At 40.2% G+C, this 7,088-nt stretch overlaps 1 long non-coding RNA gene across 4 annotated transcripts; it reads right to left on the reverse strand.

Moving 5' to 3' along the window:
* Positions 1-545: 545 nt before the first annotated feature.
* Positions 546-6,543, reverse strand: LOC133509709 (uncharacterized). Of its 4 annotated transcripts, none has more exons than XR_009797431.1 (4): positions 6,095-6,543; positions 3,705-3,864; positions 3,384-3,468; positions 546-1,043 (listed from the first exon to the last, which is right to left on the reverse strand). It is a non-coding gene; the product is annotated as an uncharacterized LOC133509709 (long non-coding RNA). The 4 variants fall into 4 exon arrangements; XR_009797429.1 differs by lacking the exon at positions 546-1,043 and adding an exon at positions 5,734-6,044 and having other exon boundaries at positions 1,550-3,468; positions 6,114-6,543; XR_009797428.1 differs by lacking the exon at positions 546-1,043 and having other exon boundaries at positions 1,550-3,468.
* Between the last annotated feature and the right edge of the window lie 545 nt (positions 6,544-7,088).

A 7,088-nucleotide genomic window follows, 5' to 3' on the forward strand; every position in this document is an offset into this window, starting at 1 on the left:
GGTGAAACATGAGCAAACCAAAAACCAATGAAATACGTACAGCATCTGTGCATCTCATCTTCAAAACACTGGTGGACAACTGCTCTTCTTTCTCTTCCTATTGTTCGAGTTATAATAGAAACACTGCCTCCCCACCCAAGAAGGTAAATGGGAGAATTCTGATATTTAAGGTTATTCTTCATTAATCGATTCTGAGAGTTGAAGTCCCGTCGGACAGACATCCGATTTATTTTGCGTCATCCACTGTTTTGCCTCTTGACAACAGCATGCTGGACAAACGAGCATAAATGTGCTTCATTCTTTTTTTCAACTCTAATAAGCTTCTTGTTGTGACTAAGGCGGTATTGATATGAATTACAAGTTGCATAAAGATATTATTCATGAAACTATTATTATCCATGAAACAATGCTTAATTTAAGATACCAGTAGTTACTTATCCTAGAGGATACAAACGTTTCTCTAACGAAGACTTGCACTGTGATTTTCTCTCCTTGATTTTCTTCATGTGGTTGTACCTATTGTAATATAACTTCTAGCTAAAAAAAAAAAAAAAAAAAAAAAATCGTTTTCATGAATACATCTTTATTCTTAAAAATAACAACTTGAGTCTCTTAGGTTAATTTGTTTTTCCTTTCCAATGTTGCCTCAATACGACCTTCCAACACAGCCTGCCAACTAAGGTTAACTTGACCAAAGACAGATAACAAATCCTCACTCCGATAACTATTTTACAATCAGGAAAATTGGCAGACTGGATTTATACACCACGTTTGAAGTGACCAAATTCATTATTTTATCATATATGACCCGATGTGATTCTGCATGAGTCACTGATGGTGTAGTTGTACACACGCCTGCCTTTGGTGTAGGCAGCATGGGATCAATTCCCGCTCAGTGATGGTGTCAACATCTGTCCTGCGGCTGGCTGGCCACCAGTTCGAGGTGTAGTCTGCCTTCGCCCGAAGTTAACTGGGATAGGCTCCAGCTCACTCCCCGGATAATTGCAGAGGGTTTGCGTCAGGAAGGGCATCCGACGTAAAACCTACCAAACAAATATGGGCGTTCATCTGAGATGACATGTCGTGGCGACCCCAAGCGAGACAAGCTGAAAGAAATACATACATACAACCCTATGTGTGTATGCGTCATCAAAAAATGCATGGAATTGGATATTGTCCAAAATACCGTAATTTCTCATGTATAATATGTCCCAAAGTACAATGCGCACACCCAAAGTTGACCAAAAAAAAAAAAAATCACAAAAACCCTTCTTCCAATGTACAATGCACACCACCAATTTACTGCTATCTATATGCTCAAAATATTGGAATTATCTGTATTTTTACTTTGTCAGGTTTGTAGTTTTATTGTTTGTACTTGTATTGTTTTACCAAAAAAGTTCTCTCTGCAACAATCATGAACAATAATCTTTGTGCTTGTACTGATGCAGCAGTAACATTTATCACGGGACAAGTCACAGGACATGCTTGTCCTGGTCCCTGAAATTGTCAGAACGAAATCACTCAACCAACTAAAATAGATACCCAATCATGGTGTGACATTTTATTAATACTGTTGATAACACAGTTTTAAATAAATAAACAATTTAACACCTGGCAGTACCACATCTCTTATATCTGTTAACTTTAGGAAGAGTGACAAAACATTGCATTACATTACAGGCTGTTACATTTATGAAATGAGAGTTCTCAATTACAGCAGTTTTCTGGTTCCACTCAAACATGAAAAAAGTCAACTGAGAGTGGAATTTTATAGAAAATTGAATTGCAGTAAATCCAAAAGGGAAACCTTTAGGGAAACAACGCATAGGGATTTTATGAAAAAAGAAAATAATAATATTGATCATGGAAAGAAAAATACTATGTTGTGTGTGGGTGGACTACAAATGTGCGTGAATATGTTAACTGTGTTGAGCTTGTACAAAGTTGGAACTTGCGCAAAGGTTCTGTTTTGACCCAAAATTAAAAGGCCTTGTTTTTTTTGTTTTTTTTTTAAACATTCTGACATTCTCGACTCACAACTGTAGATAGTCTGTCACTGAGAGTCACATGAGGGAAATGAAGGAGCTTTAGTTGAAGGACAAGATGTGCAAAAAGAAAGTTGTTGTTCCGTTAGTGTGCGCTCTGAGCTTTTCCTGCCATTTGAATTTACGGCGGGCCCTGCTCTTGGTCTCAGGTGCGACCAAAATTGTTAGAAGTGTAAGGAGTGGCTTCCAGGGGCCTCTGCCGACAGATCTACGCTGGGGAAAACGGTTCAAGTTTCATGGCATCTTCATAACTCTCTGACATGCGCAAACCAAAGTATTCTTGTTTTTTACAGTTTGAAATCAAACACAATGGCAAATCCAGAAGAAGCAAATTCAGAAGGCAACCTGTAAAAACCCAATCACACAGGCATCACGATAAATATTTAGATCATTCGACAAGTTTTATTCTCTTTATCATAAACGGGGGGCCTCTTGGTCATTTTAATGTCCGTAGTGTCTCTAATCACCACTGGGGGTGGTCATGTTCTATTTTTCAACAGTCATCAATTACTTCCTTCCCCAATCAGGTGTGCAAGTCATGAGGATTTACGGCTTCAGGTGATATAAACCAGGTTGCCTGTGTCTTTTGACAGCAATCTGGCTGATTGAGATTCAGGAGGTGGGAATGCAAGTGTTTATCAGTTCTTGGAGTTTCCATGACAACGTAGCCATAGTCACTACACCATTCAGTTGGAATTGGAATTAGAAATCTGCAGTGAAAATTTAAGCATGTTGAAAACCAGATTTCCAGTGATACTGATGTGAGTGTTGAAGGCTCACCCAATGGATGTTCATGTCCACCTTGGACACAATTAAATAAGAGTGAGGAAGACAAGCACCTGAACCAAAGGCTGGCTAACAAACAGGCTCTTATAGTTTTTCTGGAGCTCCACAGCTCTGATGGAGCCGTGTCAGGTGTCCTTAGAAAAGATGTATAAATAGTGCGTAGCTGCTCCCAGAGCTGGAGCACTGCTTCCCTTTGAGTGTTATTAGGCCCATTTGGAGCAGTAATTGCTTATAGTGAAGCAGTCAACCACGGCGCTGATGGATGGAAGGAGACGACAAGACTATTTTTGGTGAAGCTGTCGTGGCTGCTCATTGCTGGATTTTTGATTCATTTTCTCATTAAATCAACACCACAGGTAAATGAAAAAATATCAGACCACATACCAAACAGAAAAACATTATAATACCATATAAAACCACATTTTGATAAATCTAATTTTAAGAAAAGCACATTCATATTTAAGATTCGCTGGTGGTGTACTGATTCCATGCGGACATTGTGGGTTTGGTTCCCACTGAGTGGCACTGTAAATGATTGTTTTCTGTCACCTGTTGACTGGCAATCCCTACAGTGCGTAGTCTCTCTATCGTCTGAAGTCATCTGTAATAGGCTCTGAATTAGTTTCGTCCAAGCCTGAAAAGGTAAATTAATACATAAATTGGATGAACAAATATTTCAGCTATTACAGTCTAATTTCCTGATAACATAGAGAATCGACACAAAGGCCATCTTGGTCAAATTTCTATACATAACGCTGAAGCAGACAAATGACAAAGGCCATTAAAAAGAACAATACCTCTTTTTTTCAGTCCTTTGTCTTTGCTGACGATGGAGTTAGCAGCCAGAAGGTTATTTTTTTTTTGCCTCACCTGTCCTCTGCCTGCTCAATGACAGATAAACCCAGCGGGTCGGCTCTGTGTCTTGCTTCTACAGATGGCACGTTGGTGCTGATGGGGCACTCTGGAGAGCACACATAGATGTGCAGAGGGGAGGGTGTGTGCACTAGTGTGAGTAATAGTACCAAGCCGCCTGCAAAAGGAGAAATCCAGGGAATGAATGAGGGGGCTCCATGGCAACCAAAACAAAGAGAGGCCAGAAGAGCTCCTTAGGCAACTTGCACATGCATGTTCTTGCTCTTATCACAATGGGAAGACTGACAAATGGCAGTTTACAGCCCATCACTGCTCGAGGGTTCCATTGATTCCTACACGAATAACATCTCTGCATATGTTCTGTCTTGTGTACAAGTTTTGTGCAATGTAAACTATTGCCATTGTGAATTCATTTAACCCAAAGTATTTGGTATAAATTTATTTTGCTTGCTCATGCAGGGTTCGGTTAGTGTTTTAAAGAGTCAGGAGGGTGATCTTAGACCTACTCCATGTGTAAAGTAGCCTGAAACAACTTTTGTTGTGATTTGATGCGATATAAACAAAATTGACTAAACTGAATTGAATACAATACTGCAAAGCCTTTTTGTCACTGATGGTGTCGTGGTTCACCTGCCTGACTGTTTGGGTTTAGTTCCCACTCAGTGACAGTTTTAGTGCAACTATGAAACCTGTTCCTGACTGTGCAGTGCTGCTTCGCAGGTCTCTGCAGACTTTATATAAGGAACCTATCAGATGTTTATGAAAAGACCTCAACCATTGGATCGTCTTCACAATTGACTTTTTGTCCTTTGAAATGGCTTTGAACTCACATTATAATGTATGTGATGTTGCAACAAGGTTGGTTGGTATGAGGACAAAATGTATTATTTATGTTATTTGGAGGCGGTCGTCCTCCGTAAGTGTGGCTGGACCCAAGCGTGGAAATTGTCCAATTTCTCTTGTTGCTCTCACACAATGAATAGAAGCAAAATGTGCATTCTCCTTGATGCACATTTATCAGTGCAAATATAGACAGTACATGAGGTGGAAAAAATGTCACAAAACTGCACGCACTATATTTATATATATTGTGCGCATGAGGGGGTTAAACTAGGGTTAGTTCAGATCAAGATGATCTGGGATGTGGATTAAGGGTTGCACTGTACGAATTGGTACATTGTAATCAATACCGTTATGAGCCACTCTGATCAACTCGGTTTCTTTTTTTCCCCTTTGTTTAAAAGAGCTTTGAACTTTTAACAATCCATCACATTGATATGGCATTAATATCGGTAATAGAGTGGGACACGCTAACAGAGCACCCCTATTTTATCCTTTAGATTATTCATTTTAATGCAATGTTTTACAGAAGGTTTATGGGCGCTAGTCCCTTTCAAATGTTCAACTATGTGAGCATGCTATATGTGATGTTGCTAATCCATCTCGACAAGGATCAGGATGATAGGATTGTACATGACATGACCAGTCACCGTCCTTTGAAGGAACAAAGGTGACAGAGGATTTCACTGTAGCATAAATATGCGCATATACGTGTATGCGCAAATGTGCGTGTGCGTGCGTGTGTGTGTCTGTAACACTCGTTTTATCAAAACCTAACCCTTTTGTTCTCTTAAATAGCAAGTACCCCGCTGATTTTTTTATACACAGTATATACTGTATACAGGTATACGTATGTATACAAATATATGTACAGTATATAATTCAGCGAGAACAGATTTTGTACAGTAGTATATCTACTCCTCCAGCCTTAACTGGATAAGCTGTATAGAAAATGGATGGATGGAGTGTGCTTGTCATCTAAGCATTATCTTTATCTTTGACTTTTTGATTGGAATGTGTTGTAATGGATTTTGCAGAAAAACATTTAAAACATTTGGATCCTACAAATGAATTGAAATAAATTCGAATCTATTGAACTGGTAAGAGAGTACACTGACACGTTTTGACTGTATTTTAGCTGCAATGTCCCTGTACAGATGTTTTTCTTTTTAGTTCAATGGCTTACTTTAGGTGGCATGATGGAGGACTGATTAGAGCTTCTGCCTTGCAGTTCTGCGGAATGGGGCTCAATTCCTGGCCCCAACTACGTGGACTTTGCATGTTCTCCCCGTGTCTTTGTGGGTTTTCTCTGGCCATTCTCGTTTCCTCTCATATCCCAAAAACATAGATAAATTGAAGACTCAAAATTTCCCGTCGGTGTGAATGTATGTGCGAACGGTTGTTTTATAACTCCCCTGCTATTGGCTAGCAACCAGTTCAGTGTACCGCACCTCCTGCCTTAAAATAGCTGGGATGGCCTCCAGCACTCCTGCGACCCTTGTGAGGATAAATGGTTCAAAAAGTAGCTGAATACATGGATTGCTTACTTTAACCAGAATCCCTCACCATACTGTGGCGTCAGGAAAAATCACAGTTCCTTTGTGCACTCGCTACTGCAATAGATGCTCACAGACTGGACCAAACTGCCGGCTACTTATTCTGCTGGCTAACAAGCAGCTCTAGCTTCATGCTGTTTTGAATTAACTTTCTCCCATTGGATCTGCATCACTCGCCTCTCTGACGATGGCTCCTTTTCGGCTTTAGTTGCGGCACTTCCATGTTATCCGCGCATTTATTTGCATAAATTGTAGATACGTATCATGTATTTCATGTCAGGTTGGTGCGATTCATACGACTTTCCGAAATGGAGATCAAACTTTAGGGAAAGGGGTAGAGATTGCATTGAGAGCAAGAGCTGTTTTGCCACAAATGTTTTCCATCTTAGGTAGGGAGAGTGGGGTACAATATTTGGCCTATCCCTCCGTCCCTTGAACTATCTGTCCATATTATATTGTGGTGTTTACATAATTCACCCGCGGGACCTCGAGTTGGGTTGCAGGGTTCCACACGGACTGTTTTTGTTGTTGCTCTTCCGGGGAGTGACTTCAGGGAGTTCCCGTCATTTAACGAGTAGTCGGTTGATGTGTGTGAATAAAACAAAGTTTGTTCGACACTCCGCCTCCGACTGCTTTTCTCCAGCGCTACAATATGTTCCTCTTTGCCACAGTTAGTGGAATGGGTTACATAGCTGACCTGTGTGCATTGTGGTTATTCCCATTCAAAATCTCCCTTCAATTGACATATAAGCAGTCCAAGATGTGCTTTCTCTTGAACTTTTACTCAGCAGGGATACGATCCTTCTCAACAATTGAAAAAAATTTAAGGGTTTTAAGATGGCAACCCTGAAACAATTTTCTGGTCATTGGTGTGTTTGCTGCAAAGAAGCTCACAGCTAATTTTTTATTTTTTGTTCTGGTTGCCCGTCAATCACAGGGCTCATACGGACAAACAACCATTGCCATTCACGGCAATGGACAAATG

Source organism: Syngnathoides biaculeatus, chromosome 12 (genome assembly GCF_019802595.1).
Source record: "Syngnathoides biaculeatus isolate LvHL_M chromosome 12, ASM1980259v1, whole genome shotgun sequence".
Classification (NCBI taxonomy): Eukaryota; Metazoa; Chordata; class Actinopteri; order Syngnathiformes; family Syngnathidae; genus Syngnathoides; species Syngnathoides biaculeatus.